The sequence below is a fragment of the Leucopleurus acutus genome, assembly GCF_964270905.1.
Source record: "Leucopleurus acutus genome assembly, chromosome: 6".
NCBI lineage: Eukaryota > Metazoa > Chordata > Mammalia > Artiodactyla > Delphinidae > Leucopleurus > Leucopleurus acutus.
In genome coordinates this window covers 27,702,623-27,724,648 of record NC_139149.1, presented here as the reverse complement: position 1 = coordinate 27,724,648, position 22,026 = coordinate 27,702,623, and the positions used below count along the sequence as shown (strand labels likewise).

Sequence of the window (22,026 nt, the reverse complement as noted above, 5' to 3'; positions counted from 1 at the left end):
CCAGGGAAATCCTTCTTCTTTTAACAGTTATTAAAAGTCCCAGAGCTACACATAAAACCATTCTCCTCAAATTGATTGTTCATTCAGCCTTAGCCCCTAAGTGCCTCTGTTCTAGAGCCTCAAGAGTCATTTTCTTGAATAGCCTACATCCCTAATGAGGAGAACATTTTGCAAAGTATAGAAATAAAAGATTTCAAAGGACATTTAAGCAGGCCTCATTACAGTATGCATAGTTAACAATACATATCTCATTTTCTGTTTGGAACAGAAAGTTAAACTTGAGAGGCTTCAAAAAAGGAGAAGAAATGAAAGGAAGGAGAAGGAGAAAGAGTAGGTAGAGAAGAAGAGGAAGAAGAGGAAGAGGTATTAAAAGAGAAACACTTCCATCTTACTTGAAAAGATTGAAGGAATCAGAATGTTTACTCTAGATTTTAAAAATTAAAATGGTTCGATTGCTTTTTCTCTAAATCTGGAGAAATTGAATAAAATAAATTTAAATCTAGATTTCAAAAGCATGATCAAATGAGATTTTTTTTTACAAATATTCTTATAGAAATAACTTTTTACTAGTACAGCTTACAGAGTCAGTTTGTAATTGTTACAAATTTTTGAGAAGTAGCTGGAGAGAATCACTTTAATTTTCAAGTAACACACAGCCAGCAAACACCCCTGGAACTATAACTTGGGAGGAAGGAATGCTACCTCTTTAAGAGCACAATGGAAAGTTAGCACCTGCTGAGTGGGAAAAGTTAATCACTGAACTTTTTTAATTCATTTTTTTCTTTCTCTGTAGAAAGAGCCTAAGTAGCTTTCTGCTTCTTCCTTCAGCTTACTGCTTGGAAAGGAAAATGTAGACTCCAAAAAAACCTGCAAACTTTGGGGAATGATTTCAGCACTGGATCCTGAAAGGGCAGCCACAGGTAAGATTCCTCATCTGAGTTCTCGGGCTTTAGTGTAGGTAAGAATCCAGCTTTGGACAGTATCAAAATTCTGATTCCAGGTCCCACCTCCCATTAGAGTTGCAAGGTATACCAATTCAGCAAGTCTGGGGCATGGCCCAGTAATTTGCATTTTTAACAAATATACTGAGACGGTTCTGATAAGGTGGTAAAAAGTCTACACTTTGAGAAAAACTGGCCATCATCTGATGTTTCCATAGGTCACAGAAATAAGATGTAAGTGTAATTAGATGTAGTAGATGGTGGGTTCGAAATGCTTAAGCCAGGATTTTCAAAAAAATATTTTTCTTGGAACATTAATTCTGGAATGTCCTGGGATTGGTGCTCTAAAAGCAAAGCATTCCATGGTCACATATGTTAAGAAAATGCTGCATTTTAAATCTTCCCTTTGGAAATTTGATTCACGAAGTCCATTAGAACACTAAAATCCCCTGAGACATTTCTCAATTTACAAACAAGGTTTAGATCTTACTTAATAGTTAAACAAACTTTTTTACAAGGGATTTTTTTTTTTTCTCTATAAAATTTAGTGACATTTCTCCAGAAGAGTTTTTCAATCACACTTGTTTGGAACAGACTGCGTCAAACTGTAAAATTCTATTCTGTTCTGTTGGAAATAGAAAAAATATTTTTTGGTGTTGGATAGTGTCAAAGATAAGCAAAGCTGGACACTAGTTATAGTGGTAAGGACAGATTTTAATCAGTAACATAGTTTTGCAATAGGAAAAAGGATCCAGCAGGAACAAAATTCAACTTTGATTTGTACAGAGGTGACTGAGCATTTTTTTTTAAGATTATTTATTTATTTATTTTATTTTATTATTTTTGGCTCCATCGTGGTCTTAGTTGCCACCTGCGGGATCTTCGTTGAGGCATGCGGGCTTCTCTCTAGTTGTGGCGCACAAGCTCAGTAGTTGTGGTGTGTGGGCATAGTTGCCCTGCGGCATCTTAGTTCCCCAACCAGGGATCGAACACGCGTCCCCTTTATTGTAAGGCAGATTCTTTACTACTGGACCACCAGGGAAGTCCTGTGACCGAGCATTTTAAAGGGGAGATGAGGGAGTAAGGGGGTTGGCATTCAGTCAGTGAAGTTTAGAAGTGAAAAATTACAAAATGCTGGGAGGGGTTGGTCCATGAGAAGCCCATCTGGGTTTGCTACCTGGTGCTTATTGAAGTTGGGCTCCCACCCACCACAGAGACTGGGAGACAGGAACCCTATCTTCAGGTGTTGTCTGGAACAAAAAGTAAATTAGTTTAGTAGCCTTGAGTTTTCTCAGGTAGGCATTTCAAGGAGGGCTGGGGATCATCCTAGGGATACAGTCACGAGCTGTTAGAAATTAAGTTAGTATTTGTTCAAGTGTTTGTGTTTATTTACATGTTTGTTCAAGGCCAAGTTTGAGGCCTAGTGGAGGAGTGGGCTCAGAGGAGCCTGGCTAGATCAAGGAATAAGTCTTTGTCAGAAGTAAGTGGGAAGAAAGTAGAACAATTTTAGGCTCAAAGCCAAATCAGGAAGTTTTCTAACCGCCCCATCAAAAACAGAGTCGGATAAGTTCTCCCCACGGCATCATCTTGGAGTACCACATAATGCAAAACAGTGGGCACTCTGATGAAAGAACAAAGCTGCATAGTCAGGAAAACATTAACAAAAGCTAATTATAGATTAAGAACAGTAACAGCAATAACTGGTATTTTGAGCAAACACAACTCATAGTGTGTAATCAGAATACTTTTATTGACTGTAATGTTCCATTGACAGTTTATGCAGTTGGGTAAGATTTAACCTGTGCAACTGGAAGACTCTGGAAAGCCTCATGCCTTTTCTGATCACTCTTTAATAGTAGAAGTATTAGACACAGTCACAATTCATTAATTCGCAAATGATATATCTGAGAAGTGGTTAATATCCAAAGTATCAAAGAACTCATACAGCTCAATATCAAAAAATGCAGCAACCCCATTAAAAAATGGGCACAGGACCTGAATAGACACCTCCCCCCTACACACCAAGAAGACATACAGATGGCCAACAGGTACATGAAAAGATGCTTAACATCACTAATCATCAGGGAAATGCAAATCAAAATCACAATGAATGGCATCAAAAAGACAGTAAATAGCAAGTATTGGCAAGGATGTGGAGAAAAGGTAACCCTCCTGCACTGTTGATGGGAATCTAAATTGATACAGCCACGATGGAAAACAGTATGGCAGTTCCCCCCGAAATTAAAAATAGAACTATGACATGATCCATCAATTCCATTACTATGTATTTATCCAAAGAAAATGAAGACACTAGTTCAAAAAAATATAGGCATCCCTATGTTCACTGCAGCATTATTTATAATCGCCAACACATGGAAGCAATGTAAGTGTCCATCAGTGGATGAATGGATAAAGAAGAGGTGGTACACACACACACACGCACACACACACACACACACACACACACACACAGAAACACATATACAGGAATATTATTCAGCCATAAAAAGAGTAAAATGTTGCCATTTGAGACCATATGGATGGACCTCGAGGGCATTACGCTAAGTGAAACAAGTCAGAGAAAAACCAATACCATATGACCTCTCTTAAATTAAAAAACAAAACAAAACAAAATAAATACCAAGCTACCATATACAGAGAACAGTTTGGTGGTTGCCCCCAGGTGAGGTTGGGGGTGAGAGATATGGGGGAAGGGGGTCAAAAGATAAAAAGAAGAAGTTAAAAACAACAGTTCTCGCTTGGGCAGCACATATACTGAAATTGGAGCAGCACGGAGCAGGTTAGCATGGGCCCCACACAAGCATGGCGTGCAGATTTGTGAAGTATTACACGTTGAAAAGAAAGGAACAGTGGTTTCCAGGAATTGGAGGAAAAGAGAAATGGGGAGTTATTATTTAATGGGTGTAGAGTTTCAGTTTTGCAAGATGGAAGGAGCTCTGGAGATGGATGGTGGTGGTGATGGTTGCACAGCAATATGAATGTATTTATATCGCTGACCTGTACATTTAAAAATGGTTAAAATGATGAATTTTGTTACATATATTTTACCACAATAAAAAAATAACACCAACAATTTAAAAACGAAACAAAGAGCGAAGTATTTACATATTTGTTTTAGCCTCTTTGTCTTGTGGGTGCTTCTCTCGGTTTGTTGGGGGGCACCTGAGTGACCCCTCTCTGACTGGGGCTTTCAGTCACTTGGCAGTGCTTTCTTTCCCTTTGGTCTTGGTCCTCCTTGGCCGAGCCCCTCTAAGACTTGCTCTGTTGGATTCCCATTGACCTCCCAAGTGAATCCCTTGGATAAAAATCAAAACCACTCTGGTCTTAGTTTCTCCCCCATTTGGCCCACATCAAGTTCACAGAAATACTCTCTTGTCCTTTAGCTTGTTAAGTTCTGGGGGTGGAGACAGATCTCGAAACAACTACTGCTTTGCTGCCAAAGCAGCTTTCTGGTTTCTCTGGACCCCTAGATTTCCTGGGCACTTGTCAACCAGTCCACTCTGTCTGCCATTCTTCTAACAAGTTTTCCATTTGGCCCTGCAGAAGCTCTGCTTTTAAACTTGAAATACGGTAGGTGGCACCTCCCTTCCCTTTGGGTGGGTAGGTGGCAGAACTTAAAGCACAGGGCGTGCTCTCTCCCAAGTGGAATTGCCAGATAAAATACAGGATGCCCAGTTACATTTGAGTTTCAGATAAACAACAAATACTGTTTTAGTACAGGTATGTCCCATGAAGTATTTCAGACATAGTTCTATGAAAAAGTTATTTGTTTTTTATCTGAAATTCAAAGGTAACTGAGTAACCTGTATTTTCACTTGCTAATTCTGACCACCCTACACCCGAGAAACCTCTTCTCAAATCTTTCCCTTCCATATCACTCTCCAGTGTTAGTATCCTCTAAGAGTGGGTGATAGGTTTTAAAAGATGTGAAACTCATTCTCTGGATTTCTTGACTCGCTTTCGTTGAGTACCTTACTGGAGAATTCTCAGTCTATCGCGTGCTGGTGCATCAGCTGGAAGATAATTTAACAACTTCTCACATTATTAGCAGCAGGCATTTTGCAGAGCTTTGGAGATGGCAAACCTTTGTAGAAATACTCTGGATATTCTAAGTAAACTGAGCAGTCACACAGAGAGACTATTTTAAATAGTCATAGGGCTCTGACACAAAGAATTAGTGTCCAAGTAACAGCAGCCTAGCATAAGGACAGCATGGTACTCAAAGAAGTAAATCAGCAGATGTTAAAAAAAAAAAAAAAAAAAAAAAGATGAGGATTATAGAGCACACAGGAGCAGAGAGCTCTGTAAGCTAAAAGTTGCTACCATTTCCTTAAGGATAGGAAAATTAAAATTAGTATAAGAACATTGAACATCTACAGTTTTTTCATATTAAGGTAATTTAATTTTATTTTCATTATGAATTATCAGTCATTTCTAATAGATCCTTTTTGTTGTTTCATAAAAAAACAAGTTAAAAAGCTCCTGCAGGTACTATTACGGATCTATATCTGGACCTGAACAGAGCAATCTACACCTTACGGACTGTAGTGTTATATGGGCTCGTTTCAGTTGGTGAAATTGTTTAAGGACCTCTGATACCAAATTGAGGTAATATGCTTAGTATGAACTCGCAGAAAGGATCTGACTCCAAGAAAGAATTCTAGTTTTGTTAGAAAATAAGACTCTTTGGGGGATTATGAAAAGATGGTGACCTATACACATGGGTCATTTAATACATTTACCAGTTATTTGGGGATGGTTTTCTAGAGGTACGATTGCTGGGTGAAAGGGTAAATGCATGTGAAATTTTACTAAATGTTGTCAAATTCTACTCCATAGCTGTTGAAATGTATGAGTGCCTGTTTTCCTATTCTCACAACACAGCATATGGTAAGACTTTGGATTTTAGTCGGTCTTACAATTTGTTCGAGTCTACTTTTGTATATTTATGCTTAAATTATTTATTTTACCTTTTTCCATTTTAATGGAATTTTCTCTTCCTTTGTATCTTCAAACTTTTATTTACATATATGAAGTTTCCAATTTTTCAATGTTAGTTTAATATATTGCCATCTTACTAAATTCACTTATTATTTGCAGTGGTTTTCCTTTGACTCTTAGGACTTTTCCAGATATTCAGTCATAATAGAGAATTTTTACTCTTCTATTGCAATTCAAATTTCCAAATATTTTATTTTGTCTAATTACATTAGCTAATATCTTCACTGCATTATTACATAGTAGTGCAGATAACGGGTAAATTTGACTTGTTATTTAGTGGGACTGTCTTTACTATTTCCCTATTAGTTGGCTTTCAAAATGAGGTACATATTAAGAAAGGATCCATCATTTACTATTTACTATATGTTTTTGTCAAAGATGGGTGTTACAGTTTGTCAAATGCCAGGTATCAAAATCAGACAGTGTATTACTAATACTGAACTACTCTTGCATGCCGAAAAATATTTCCACTTAGTCATGGTATATTCTTTCTATTTAAATATAATTTTTATTGAAAAGTGAACAATTTATTAGGCACAGCTGATTGAGTTTTCACAAAGTAAACATCCATGTAACAGTATACCTATCAAGAAACAAAAATTACAAAACACCAGAAACTTCCTGCCACCTTCTAGTCACTACGGATCCACAACAGAATAACCATCATCATTCCTTCCAACACCATGGATTTGTTTATTATGCCCTTACTCCCTGGAGGCCCCCAGATTCAAGCCATCAACGGCTCAGCAATGTTGCTTTCATCTAAGCTGCACTGGCAACAATAGTAGCCACTAGCCACACAGAGCTATTTAAATTTAATTTAATTAGAACGAAAAACCAAATAAACTCAGAGAATAAGACTAATTAAAGCAAAATCAGGAATAAATAGTTAAGAAAAAGACAATAATAATAACATCAATTAACAAACGGGTTGTTTGTGAAGAGTAATGAATTAGATGAATTATTGGCTAACCAATTCAAAGCAAAAAAGAAAGAAAAAAACAACACAAATACCTCACCATAGAAATAATGGGAAAATATCCACAAATACAGAGGAAAATAAAGGAATCACAGATTACTATTTTGTTCTTTTTTTTTTTTTTTTTTTTTTACAAGTAAGCTTGAATGTGTGGATCAAATAGAGGCGCTGTCTAGTAGAGTTTAAATTACCAAAAACGATCTTATGTGGAAATAGAAAATGTAAAACCTTAAAATTTTGCTCAAGCTTGATTAAAATATTAATTGAAACCGTAGGACAGAAGTCACAATTTTATTCAGTAAAAAAACCTTAGGAAGGAAAAGAAATAGCTAACCTAGTTGCTTCATAGAATATGAGGTCTAGGATAGTCTTTATTTTTTATTATAAATATAATAAACATATAAAATCAACAGTAATCACAGAGAAAAATGAGTGTGTGTTTGAAAAAGAAAAGGGAACATTCCACTTAAGTTATATTTCTACATAGTCCGTATCTTGGCAATAAAAGATTGAGTTCCTGTGTAGCTTAGTTTATTATAAGAGCAAGGCCTTGATATTCTGCTCTTTAACTCAAAGTAATTTATTGCCATGACTTTAGTATGTGATCCTTAACTGAGGGGCTGTCATTACTGTAATCCTTTTCCTTCCTGTTAGAATAAATTGTATTTTTTTTGAAAATGATGATTGTAGGAAATTTAATGTTATCACCTGTAATGTAGGGTTGAATGGAGTCCCCCTGAAAGATGTGTTCTCATTGTGACACCCAGAACCTGTCTATGTGACCTTAGTTGGAAAAAGGGTCTTTACAGGTGCAGTGAAATTGAAGATTCTGAGGCGAGATCATCCTGGCTTATCTGCCGTAAATTCAATGACAAGTGTCCTTACAAGAAACTGTAGGAACAGGGAAGGTTTTTCTCCTACAGCTTTCAGAGGGAGCACAGCCTTGTCAATACCTTAACTTTGGACTTCTGAGCTCCAGGACTGTGAGAGAATTATTGGTTTTTTTTCTTTTCAAGCCACTAATTTTGTAGTGATTTGTCACGGCAGCCCTTGGGAACTAATACATCACCCCTGTTGTAATGTTCATACTAATACTGTAATGACTACCTTGATATCTGTCAGTTCATTTTATTTGTAACTCTCCACGATAGGTGTGGTATAAATTTACTTCCTTAAGAGAAAGGTTTAAAATATTTTGTCTTGGATTTCCTAGTAGAGGTCTATTTGAGAAAAAGAAATTAGTCATTCTAACAGATTCATTTTACACCCAAATGCAAAGCCTGTGTTTAAAATTTTATTTTATTTATTTATTTCCAGTTTTATTGAGCTATAACTGACATACAGCACATGTATAAGTTTAAGGTGCACAGCATAATGACTTGAATTACATACACCATGAAATGAGTACATCGTCTCATGTAGGCACAACAAAGCTTGTATTTTTGACAAGTGAGATAAATTTGAAAACATTAGCACAGCAGCAGCCATGGAAGAAACGTGCCCACTCCCTGTGCCTCTTGCCATAATGTTGGGTTCAGAAAAGTTTACATTTAAAATGTTTAGACCTTCAGGGGATACTAATTCCACAACTGAATTATGTGATAGTAAAATTTGGTAGAGATAGAAGAAATATTTTTAATTATTATGATAAAAATAATCTAACATTAAAGTAATAATAGTAGAAAGGACAATGATATAAATGCTTATGAAATTTATAATTTTATAAATGCTTATGAAAATTTTAGAGACGATAAAAGTAGGACATGTCTAAAAAGAGTCCTTGTCCAAATTGTTTTAATAGTAGAACGTTTCAATACAAGCAAATACAAGAAAGCACTATTACTAGTTCAAAGGATAAAATAAAATACTGAGTACCTCAGTTGAAGCCAAAACTGTGTTTATCAAATGTTAACATCCTACCATAATTTTAAACTTTCAAAGTAGAAGTAAACGGTAATAGTAGCATCATGCCTTATAATACGGTAGTGGAGTCATTCCCACTAAAGTCATCACAATAATCTAGAAATTCTATCCAAAGTGATTAGATGACACAAAGAAATGAGAAGTGTAAATGCTTGTGAGAAAATAAGAATATTTTAAGATTATACAGTTTATATACAGATTATACAGTTCATTACATATAACATCAAGATAATCACTAATTTCCAAAAATGCCAATAGGTTTCCTACATATAAAATATATATATAAAAATATATATATAATAAAGAAAAGTATACATTATTAAAGCAAAAAAGTAGTTGAAATGCATTGACAAAAGTTCAGCATTTAATGTACAGAAATTATATATTGAAGAAATACTCAAATTATAGTGAGGGATATCAATATATACTTTAATAAATGGGAAAAGATTTCCATTTATGGCAATATGGTAGATCAGATTGATTATCTTGTTTAAAACATTTTTTCTAAAAGTTTGCTTTTAAATGAATAACCTGGTTTTTAAAAAATGATCAGAAGACAGACTTCAAAAAAGACTGAAAATAGAATTTGGTAGTGTTGAACGTAGCTTTTGCTCCAAGGGAAGCTGTTAAATAGTAGTTACCCTGAGCTTCTGTTTTGATGGTCAAACAAGATACTGAAGAAGGCATTTGGTGCCTAAGACGTATGAAAGGTGGGGAATGCAATAGGCCTCTGTATAAAGCTGAAAATCTAAATGGATCTCTCGGGATCAAGAAATCAACTTACCTCACAGAAAGAGACGGCAAGACAACGTGCCTGAGTTGACGTTGGTACTAATGGAAAAAGAACAACATCTTCCCTGAGATGTTTTATTTGCTCACATCATTTTATGGCTTAAATTCACACTACCTGTTTCATCTGAGAGGCGTCAAGTGGAAAATTAAAAGCGGTTGAAGTCATTAGGGCCCCAAGCTAACTGGCAGAAGCAAATGAAAATCTTTTTTGAAAAAAAAGAAAAAAGAAACCAAAGGTGTCCAATAATTCTCTCAGATAAAATTCTAAACAGTATACATTCACAGTCTATGGCCATAAAATAGTGAGTCCTCAGGGGGATGTATCAATAGATTAAAGTCACAGTAACATACTCCGCACCCACTAAAATGGCTAAAATTTAAGAGATTGACAATACCAAGTACTGATGAAAATGTAGAGTAACAAGAACTCTCATGGATTACTTGGATACAATAGTATAATTGCTTTGGTGAAATGCTTAACAATTTATTATAAAGTTAATATACACTTACTCTACAGCTGAGTAATTATTTGCCAAGACAGTTACCTAAGTGAAACATAAATATATGTCCACCAAAAAGAGACATATGTGAATGTTCATTTCAACTTGATTCATATTAGCCAAAACATGCAAAGAACCCAAATGTCTATCATCTGCTGAATGGATAAGCCATTTGTTTTACATTCATAGAATGAAATAATGCTTGACAATCAAAAGGAATAAACTATTGATACAAGTAAGAACATGGGCTAAATAAATATTGAGGTACCCAGGCAATTAGTGCTAGGCAGTGGATATATTGGAGAGATTAAAAACAAGCAACAAGTTATGAGTTCACTTGGAAAGGAAATCAAAGCATATTTTACACTAAAAATAATTATACAAATAAACAATTTGCTAAACAGTGTATTTTCCATCTCATTTCTGATTTCAAAGAATAACTTCAAATATGTGCAACTATAAATAGAAAGATGGATGGATAGATTGATAAATGGCTAGATAGATATGTTTAAAAATTGACAAAAGTCTGGAAAGATAAGTATCAAACAGGAGATGTCTACTCTGGTTATGGGATTGTATAGAATTGATGAAGGAGTATATAAAAAGAGAACTTGCACTGTTAAATGTATAAGTAAGAAGAAAGTCTTCCAGTTCTGGATAATTGGTTTCCTTTGGTGTGAAATCTGAGTTGAGAGGCTGGCAGATATTCACACTGAAGTCAGGAAACAGGCTGCCTACGCAGGGAGCTCTACTCAGTATTCTGTAATAACCCATATGGGTAAAGAATGTGAAAAAGAATGACTGTATCCATGTGTATGACTGAATCACTTTGCTGTACACCTGAAACTAACACAACATTGTAAATCAACTATAATCCAATAAAAATTTTTAAGTGCTTGAAATAAATATGACAAAATTAATAGTTGATGATTCTGAGTTGTGACAATATAGGTTTTCTATGTGTAATGTTTTAAATATCTAAAATAAAGCATAACAAAGAAGAAAAAAAGAAACAGGCTGCCTGTACCATAGGCAATATGATCAACATTATAGAGACTCAGAAGGGCCTGCAGTCAGCAGGAGCCAAGGGGTGCCCAGTTATCAGAAGAACCGAGGACATCGGCAGAAAATGCTATCAGAATACCTGAGATAGAACTGGGTCAATCAGTCATACCCCCAGAGATGCTGGATATTAAACTTTCAAACAATTCTAGTGTATAAAAATCATCACATCAGGACCAAGTGGGTTTATCTCAGGAGCGCAAAGTTAGTTTAACATTCAAAAAAAATAAGTGTTATGTGGCCATGTTAACAACAACAAAAAAAGGAGAATTATAGATGCAGAAAATGAATTTGATAAAACCTAACATGCAAACATTATAGAAACCTGAGGAAACTAGGAATATAAGAGAATTACCTCGGGCTTCCCTGGTGGTGAAGTGGTTGAGAGTCTGCCTGCTAATGCAGGGGACACGGGTTCGAGCCCTGGTCTGGGAAGATCCCACATGCCGCGGAGCAACTAGGCCCGTGAGCCACAACTACTGAACCTGCGCGTCTGGAGCCTGTGCTCCGCAACAAGAGAGGCCACGATAGTGAGACGCCCGCGCACCACGATGAAGAGTGGCCTCTGCTTGCCGCAGCTAGAGAAAGCCCACGCACAGAAACGAAGACCCAACACAGCCAAAAATAAATAAATAAATAAAATTAAAAAAAAAAAAAAGAATTACCTCAATCTGATAAAGGGTATCTACCCCCAAAACCTACAGCTAACACGGAAGACTAGGGTGAAAGACTGAAGACTTTGACTTTTTTTTTGTTAAATGTTTTAAATTTTTATTGGAGGTCTAAAAAGAAGCCTAGCAACCTTCTTGTTTTTTAATCCACTATAATTCCTATTTGTCATTTATTTCAGGAAAAACATCAGAGAATGAAAGATCATATTTCATCTAATCTAAGACACAATCATTTTGTGTCATACCATTATTTATTGTGCAATTGATAAAAAATTGCCAACTAATTGTCAGATGCCAACAATTAGGAGAAACATTTTAATTTTTGAAATCTTAAAATGTGATATAAAATTTCATCTCAGAGTTAATGAAGTGAGATACTTAGCAGAGAACATGTAAGATGCAATAAACATATTATGGAAATATAATACAAAAAGAATGAAAAAATACTTACTAGAACAGAAAATTTTTGAGGACTTTGCCCTTAAGACCAGGAGTAAGACAAGATGTCTATCCTTGCCACTTCCATTCAACATTGTACTGGAGGCTCTAGCCAGGGCAGTATGGCAAGGGGGAGAAAATAAAAGGTATTTAGATTGGGAAGGAATAGGTAAAACTATATTTATTTGCATATGACGTTATCATATAAATTCTAATGAACCTACACACGAAAAAACTATTAGAAATAATGAATTATGTAAGGTCACAGGAACAATGCCCATGTAGGAAAATTAATGCATTTTCTTATACTACAAAGAACAATTGAAACTAGAAATTCCCCTTGTTAGATCTTGAGCAAATATTGAACTTTTCTGAGTCAAGTTTCCTGACCTATGAAATGAAGGAGTCGGAGAAGCTGGGATGATCTCGAAGGCTCCTTTTCACTTGATTCTCTAGTGTTTCACTACTCTGTAACTTCGTGAGATCAGAGATTCTGCTTTGATCATCATGTTATTTCACAGAGCCCAGAACTGTAGGTATAAATACATTGTCTGTTGAATAATAAAAGAATGACATGCTGGAATAGGCCACCAAGGAACAGGAATGAGACTCCACTTGTGCAGATATTTTATGAAATAAGTAAAGAGCTGCTGTCTGAAGAGCCTTGTAATTCGAAAGTCAGAGACTAAACTCTGTGGTCTCTTTTAAGGTTTCCTTTGGCTCTAGGAGTATATAATTCTTCCCATCTGAGAATATCCATCTTGATAATGAACTGCCAGTCAGAAAGCTGTTACTTACACTACCTTGAACGTCGCACTGCGCTAGGCACTGTGCGGGAAGAACAGTAGACCATTCCCTGCCAGAGAGCAAGAGTCAGAGGCAGAAACCAGAATGGAAATTATGTTCCATCTCCAATAGAAGCTCAAGTGTTTGTAAAATTACCCTCTAGCTTCTCTCTCTTCCCTAAAATTATGGGGAGCCAAGACCTTTGGCTGTAATAACTTCAAATCACAGAATACTTAACGTAGTTTAATATGTAATTGACTTTGAATGTATCTGAGCTCTGCATGCTTCATTATTCTTTTGGCAACCAGGCTGTTAAAAAGTTTGCGTGTGTAAACCTACAGAATGATCCCTGTTGGAATGTGTATTTTACCAAGGTTAGTTCTGCTTCATATCACCCCTGGGAGGCAGGTCAAAATTAAACTTTATCTTGGAAGCAAACACACACACACAGACACACACACCCAGTGAACTAAAACCAAGAATCTAAATAGTAGGCGACTGAGATTATTTCCCCTGAGCCAACATAGACTGAACTCAGAGCCAGGCAGCTCCAAAGAATCAGGTGTCAGGTGACCTCCGAATGAGTCAGTAAATGTGTGAGTGCTAAGAACACATGCAGAGTTGGTGACCAGGACTCATTTCAGAGAGAGAACAAGGAACCAGGGGGAGTAACAAACATGAAATTTCAGACAAAAACTAATGGCCCCTAGATTCCAAATGTACTCACATAGTCAAAAGCACTTTTTAGGGTAAAAAGATATTAAAATGGAGATATTTTAAAAGATGAAGAGTATGATCGTAAAGCAGCCTAATTCTTTTTCCTCCCACTGTCCATTTAAACCCCTCTGAATGTGAATGAAAAAAAGGGGAAAATATATATATAGAGAGAAGGAAGAGTTGGAGGAGGAGGGGAAGGTGGGGAGGTGGATTTATTTTAAAGCACTGACTCACATGATTGTGCCGGCTGGCAAGTCCAAGATCGAGAACAAGCCAGCAGGCTGGAATTCAGGTAAGACTCCTGAGTCTGAAATCCTTCAGACAGGCCAGACAGGCTCAAAATACAGGCAGTATTTCTGTGTTGGAACATTGGAGCCAAATTCCTTCTTCAGATAACCTGTCTTTGCTCTTAAGGCCTTTAACTGATTGGATGAGGCCCACACACATGATGAAGGAGAGTCTGCTTTACTCAGAGTCCACTGATTTCAAGGTTAGTCCCATCAAAAAATACCTTCACAGCAACATCCAGACTGGTGTTTGGCCAAACAACTGGGCACCAGAGCCTAGCCAAGTTGACACATAAAATTAACTGTCACAGTAGGTAATTCTGCCCCAGCCCCTTGGATGAAAATAAGAGTAGTAATTATGATTCTCTGCTTCCTCCTAGGAAATGAACAGTTCTCAAGTCATTTCAAGCCACAAAACGGTCTCAATTCAAGATTTCAAATAGTCTAAACATCCAGGTCCATATAAGGTTAATGCTTCATCCCTCCATCAGCTCGGGTCTGCTTTGGGCAGGCTGCCTGTATTAGTGGTGGGAGAGGGAGTGTCTGCTTCCACAGATCCTAGCCTAGTACCTCGATTTTTCCTCCCTCATGCACTAGGCAGACTCTAGTTCTTCCAGGGTTGATATCAAAATGAACAAGAGTCATTGATGCTGTCATGAGCTGTTTGGTCTTAGCACTCTCTGGGCTTCAGAGAAATTTAAAGGTGACCTTTCTCTCAAGGGATGTTTTTGTCTGCTTTTATAGACACATCTCACCCCCATCTTGGGATGTCTCACTTGTCTTCCCTTGATGCAAGTACATAAATGTCTTTCCTCTGACTTAACACTGGTATCCCTTTCTCAGCTCCTGGGAACAAGCTGGTCCATTATCTTTATGTTGGTCACCCCATTCTTGCAGGCAGTCATGTTCTTTCTTTCCCAGGAGTCTCAGGTATGGATCTTGGTAAATACACAGGCATCAAGACCCTGATAAACTGGGATCCTGCACAAAATGCTGTACTAACTGTGCTCTCTTTGTAGAGCAGCTCATCAGGGATAGCTTCAGTCCACCAGATTTCAGAGACCTAAGTTGGCTGTCAGTCTCCTTCACCCTCTAAGCTTTCAGGGACAGAAACTGAGGTCCTGGAATTGACCCATGAGGTCCCCTTCTCTTGTACAGTTGACCCTTGGACAATATGGGTTTGAACTGCTTGGGTCCACTTATACATGGAGTTTCTCCAATAAGTATGTACTGTGGTACTACATGATCCATTGTTGGTTGAACCCCTGGATGCAGCACCACGAGTACAGTGGGAGGATTGTCAAGTCGTAGGTGGACTTTCGACTGCTCCAAGGATCTAAGTCCCTAATCCTCACATTGTTCAAGAGTCAACAGGGTTGAATTTAGGGAAAACTCTCCCACCACTCCCTAAGGAAGGTGAGTTTCCTCTAAGGCTCCCCAACTACTGCCAGACCTGGGCTTTAAGCTTTCTCCCACTTGTCCCCCAAAGCTATCAAACTCAATTTAGGAGATATGTAAATATAGGTCAGAGGCAAGTTTGGTGTTCCCTTATATCTCTTCTATGCATATAAAAATATTTTATGCAGCGTTTTTAGTTAGTTTTTGAAGGAGGAATTCTTCAAATAACCTAGCCTAACATCATTTCTAGAAGCTAAATTTGAAATTTTCCAATTCTCCAATATAACACGCCACCTTGGAATAGAACTGCTTACTTATCAAAATATAATTAAAGTAGTAACAACTGATGAAAATGATTATTTTAACTAAAAACCTTCTTAATCTTGTTCTACAGAATGACAATAGATGTGAAAGAAAAAAGGAGCGTGGTTTGTGGTCAAATAAATTTTGCAGATGCTGTAATAAACACTTTCTGGACAGGTTTCCTCTGAACTTTAATATGCATACTTATGTAAAGGAGAGGTGTATGTGTTGCTGTCCTTTCCGAACCTATTTTAACACAAAATTTCTTTTATACTGTAGCATCTCCAAGGACTAGTGTTCCACAGCCTGCACTTCAGAAAAATAAAAAAATCCTAAAAACTAACAGCTGCAGATTTGGGAAGATATGGTCATATATGTGTATGATAATTTATTTTTCCCAATGTTTATGCACCTAACTTTGCCTATTTTCAGCTTTTATGAAACCACTTTGTATCTTTTGCATATTGCAAAATGCTACTTGTTAAAAGATCAAAAAAAGACAATAACTATTATATTATTGGCTGTAAACTGATTTTTCTGTTTTCAGGTTGATATTTAAGGACTCTTAAGAAATCTTGAGTAGATATGATTTCAAGATAAACATTGGCACACAGGATCTCTTAATGATTTTCTGATGAGTCCCTATGGATTCTTTCAGGACCCCTATTTTTGTATTCAGTTCTCTCAAAGGTGGTAGTAACATACAAATATTTGCCCTGGCTGTGGGGGCTGGGGGGGGGGGAATTGTGAGGTAATTCTGAGTTTAGAGAAGATAAATGTGAAGGAATACAAAAAATCAATGAGTTTTCGTAAGTTGAATTCTATGTGAACTTTGTGAATCATTTGGATTGAAAGTGTGGCCCCCCCTTCACTCTAGAATTAGCCCCAAGACATATTACTAGCACTGCTTGACACTTTGTTAAATATTCGCCATAAATTCCTACTTTCATAGACAGTTTTAGTTTTAATTAGTTTACACTGGTGTAGCGTTCCTTACAGAAGGAACGTCATTGTGGCTGGGATTATGGATGGATTTCTTGAGTAATGATGAAGGTTACTAACAAAAGACCACGCAAACTCACATCATCTCCTCCCATACTCCTAATATAGAACAGCAAAGAAGTTTAACTTCCCCATCTTATTTGCAGTTATTTTCTTAAATTGTATTATATTAAAAGAAAAAGCTATAAGTTATTCATATATCTCTTACCTAATCCTGGATTACATTTCAAAATGATGATAATCAACAGGCTATAGAAAATGGTACGATATTTATAGCAACACGGTAACCAACTTAATTAAGTAATATCAAAGACAAATTGAAATCTCTATGTTCTTTCTCTTGATTCAGACAATTTTCTTCATGATATGATAACTCAGATGGAATTACATGGCTTGATTACTTTTTAAAGTGATTATTGAGTTCTCCAGATACTTATTGGTTCCTCAGGATCAGTTATCCACATTTATTAAGTGCTATATCTAATTGGCAAATCTATTCCACTTACACTTTTTAAATTGCTCCATTGTTGGTCAAATTGTGTTTGATGGTACCAGACTCCATTATACAAAGTAATTTAGTTATAAATACGATTTTAGGTTTCCCTAATGTTGTTTCTCTGATTATACATGACAACTTGGATAGACTAGAGCCATTGTAAAGACTGGAGCTGCCATATCATTTTCCATATTATGGAATCAGTCTATATCCTTTATAAATTTGGATCCCAGCAGCAGGTTTAAACTTGATTTGCTGCATCATCGTTTATATTATAGGCAAACTCAAGTGAGTAGCAGTACAATAATATCCATAGTTCAATAGATGAAGACAACCCATAAAATCCAGATTGTTTGATGATAGAATCTAAGAGTTAAAAGAGACATCGATGATGTAGTACAACTTCTAACTAAGGCAGAAATATCCTCTGCTATGTACCAGATAGGGGATAGTTATTTTTTTATTTATACAAGTTCAACAATTAAAAAAAAGAAAATCACTTGCTAACAGGGAATCCCATTACAGTTCAAAGCATCAGAGAAGTATCACATCCTTGTGGTTAAGCCTATAGCCTATAGAGCCAGATTGTGTGTTCAAATACCATTTCTACTATCTCCTTACTGGGAAGCTAAGTACATTTCATCACATCCCTGTACTTCAGATCTGTGATGTGGAAAATAGATTTCTATAAAGATTACATTCATTGAGACATACAAAGACACAGAGTTAATAATGTATAAACATACCTAGAAGAACTATTGGCATGAAAACAATAATATTTTTTAGAAAATGTTTCCACATATTAAACTAAAACTGTCTCCCAGTACCTTCCACTCATCAGTTCTAGCTCTGACTCTAAAAGTGCACAATGGGAAACATTCCCTCTTCTACATTTCCAGTCTTGGTCTTCCAGACTTCTTTTCTTCAGGCAGAGAGTTACCAAGTCTCTAATATACATGAATACTGTCTTCAAGCCAGTGGAGGCCTAGGCTAAGATGCATGTGTTTCTTGATTTCTTTGCTGATTCACGGCACTCTACAATGATTTTTAAATTTTTTTTTTCAGTACACTGGCCTCTCACTGCTGTGGCCTCACCCGTTGCGGAGCACAGGCTCCGGACGCACAGGCTCAGCAGCCATGGCTCATGGGCCCAGCCGCTCCGCGGCATGTGGGATCTTCCCAGACGGGGGCACGAACCCGTGTCCCCTGCATCGGCAGGTGGACTGTCAACCACTGCACCACCAGGGAAGCCCTAATTTTGTTTTCTGAAATTGAGATGTAATTGACATATAACACTATATTAGTTTCGGGTATAAAACATAATGATTTGATATTTGTATGTATTGCAAAATGATCACCACGAAAGGTATAGTTAACAGCCATCACCATACATAGTTACAATGTTTTTTTCTTGGGATGAGCACTTTTAAGATCTACTCTCTCAGCAATGTTTTTTGTAATTAATTCTTTTTTATTGGAGTGTAGTTGATTTACAATGTTGTGTTTCTGCTGCACAGCAAAGTGAGTCAGTTAATATATATGCACTCTGTTTTCAGATTCTATTCCTGTATAGGTCATTACAGAGTATTGAATAGAGTTCCCTGTGCTATATAGTAGGTTCTTATTCTCAGCAACTTTTAAATACATAATACAGTATTATTAACTATAGTCACCATGCTGTACATTACATCCTCATGTCTTATTTATTTTATAAATTGGAGTTTTTACCTTTTGACCTCCTTCACCCACTGTGCCCACCCCTTGCTGCTGCCGCCTGCTTTGGGCAACCACAGAATCTGTTCTTATGTCTGTAAGCTCACTTTGTTTTTGTTTAGATTCCACGTGCATGTAAGATCGTACAGTGTTTTTCTCTGTCTGACTTATTTCACTTACGGTGCCCTTAAGGTCCACTCATTTGTTGCAGATAGCAAGATTTCCTTCTTTTTTATAATGCTGGATAATACTCATATATATATTATGCGTTCTTTATTCATCCACTGACGAACGCTTAGGATGCCACCATGTCTTTACCTTTGTAAAGAATGCAGCAATGAAATGGGGGCACAATGACTGCTTTTAAAGAACCTCAGCGTGCCTCATATCCCTTCACAAACTTCACATTCATTTTAGCAAAAACGTGACCACTAAATTTAGAACGAGGAAAGTGTGTCACACGCCAAATAGAGGCACACACAATGTGTGCTTTGTTGCTGTGGCTGCTGGGACTAGAGACAGAGCACATCCTTCCGGAGCACCACTTCCCTCTGTGGGGCGTCCTAAGGCTGTGGAAGAGCAACTGGATCAAAATACACAGTAAATATTTAGTCATCGTTTCGCGTTCAGAAGACAGAATCTTTTCCATTTCCTCATGTACTTTTTTTTTTTTTTTTTTTTTTTTTTTTTTTGCGGTACGCGGGCCTCTCGCTGTTGTGGCCTCTCCCGTTGCGGAGCACAGGCTCCGGACGTGCAGGCTTAGCGGCCATGGCTCACGGGCCCAGCCGCTCCACGGCATGTGGGATCTTCCCGGACCGGGACACTAACCTGTGTCCCCTGCAGCGGCAGGCGGACTCTCAACCACTGCGCCACCAGGGAAACCCTTCTCCATGTTTTTCTTTGCCTTTAGAAGTCTTTTTCCAAAATTCATCTCTAGTTTCCTTAGTAACTCAGTCTTTACAGAAACTCTTGTGATGTTTGATACTGGATATCACTCGCCATCTAATTCATGGGGCTTCCTCATCCTACAACTATTAGATTTCTGATTTCAAAGGGCAAGTGGCTAGCAATATGCATGATGGCCTCTTCAGTTCTCATTAAAATATGATTGTAAATATATGAAGCAAAAAATATGGAAACAGCAGAAGATGAAAACTCAGAATAAAGAAACGAAAATCGGAAAATAACCTAATGTCAAAATCAAAGAAAAATTGTAATTATTTATATTGCAGATGGAGCCAGCTGGGAAGATGCTCCATATTCCATTCTTCTATTCCAAGACCTGGACGATTAAGGAAATAAGCAGTTTTTCTATGATGTCAGGTATGATGTTTACCTTATTTGAGTGGTGGAATTGTGAGTGATTTTGACATATTTGCCAATATTTATTTCTTTCTAATTTTTAAAATCTAAATAGCTTTAAGAAGAGAGCATCTATCTATCAGCAAAGATAATCTCAAATGTGAAGTGGTTGTTTTGGGGATTGGAAGTTTGGGTGATGATTTTGTCCTTTCATTTTATTATATTTCCAAATATTTTTTTACTATATTTATATGTTATATATAATTATAGAATAGAATATAGTTTTTAAAAGACAATACAATAGAGGACTCTGAGAACATTGGTTTTATTGCCTCTTATTTCAAGTCAGATTTGCAACAAAATATTTTCTTTCCTACTTGATATTTTTTATCACCAAAGTGAGAAAGATTATCTTTTTTATGAGAAAGACTTGTTTATATGTATATATAAGAAATTCAAATGGTTGTCTGGATTCTTACCCAAAACGGAGGGTGTGTTTGAGTGGTCTGCCTTAAAATATAGTCTAGGTAGCACTCAGAACTTACAATGGTTATTCCAGAGCTAGATTGTGTAGAAGCTAAAACTGAGGATGACTTTTTAATAATAATCATTTTAACAATGTGGAGAGAATTATTGAGATAATCTGTGTCATTAATATAATATCTTTGGATGCATAAGGGGCTGTGGCATATCTTAAAAGATATAGGAGTCATCCTCAGAAGCAACTAAAACTGAGGTATGATAAGAGACTCTTGTAACTGCTTTAGACTTTATTGTTTTATTATTGTTATTATGATTAAGGCACAATTTACATACATTGAATGTACAAATTTTAAGTGTACAGTTCTATCACTTTTAACAGATCCATATAACCTGTATAATCTGCATCTATATGAAGGTATAGAACATTTCTATCACTACAGAAAGTTCTGTTAGGCTTCTTACCAGACCATTTGGTTTCTTTCCAGTTTAGGGCTTTTGTGAATAAGGATACTATGAATGTTCTTGTCCATTATAGTAGATACACTCATTTCTGTTGGGCATATGTACAGGGGTGAGGTTGCTAGGTTATGGGGTATGTGTATGTTGAGATTTAGTAAGTACCTTAAAACATTTTTCTGTGTGACTGGACCAATTTACACTCATCCCGCTAAGTAAGAAATTCACAGTTGCTCCATATACTTACTAACACTTAGTATTGTTCATATTTTAATTTTACTCATCCTGGTATGTAATGACAACTCTTTTTGGTTTTGATTTGCATTTTTCTGGTGAGTAACGGTGAGAGCCTTTTTTCATATATTTATTGGGTGTTTTGATGTCTTCTATTATGAAGAGCCTGCCTATCACAGTGTATCGTAAATGTCTATTTGCTTGTCTATAATTATGTTCTCACAACTGGTCTGTGAGTTCCCTAAAGGTAAGGAATGTTTTTAATAGACCTTTCTTTTCCTGATACTTAGCACACTGCACTAGCCCACTGAAGATTCTAAAAAATATTAGTTTGACCAAAAAAGGGATAATTATTAAGTAGCTCCTTGTATGTGTCAGGTGCTCTTTGTGTATTACCTCAGTTAATCCCCACAGCAAATCCACTTACCGATGAGGAACTTGAAGCTCAGCGAGCTTTAAATATTTGCAATGGCCATAGAGCTGGTGAGTGGCTTGCATTGCTATAGACTAAAACCAAGACT

The 22,026-nt window shown here is 36.7% G+C and overlaps 1 long non-coding RNA gene across 1 annotated transcript; it reads left to right on the top strand.

Moving 5' to 3' along the window:
* Positions 1-298: 298 nt before the first annotated feature.
* LOC309963493 lies at positions 299-20,316 on the top strand. The gene is made up of 3 exons (XR_014326293.1): positions 299-363; positions 829-920; positions 20,263-20,316. It is a non-coding gene; the product is annotated as an uncharacterized lncRNA (long non-coding RNA).
* Positions 20,317-22,026: the final 1,710 nt, after the last annotated feature.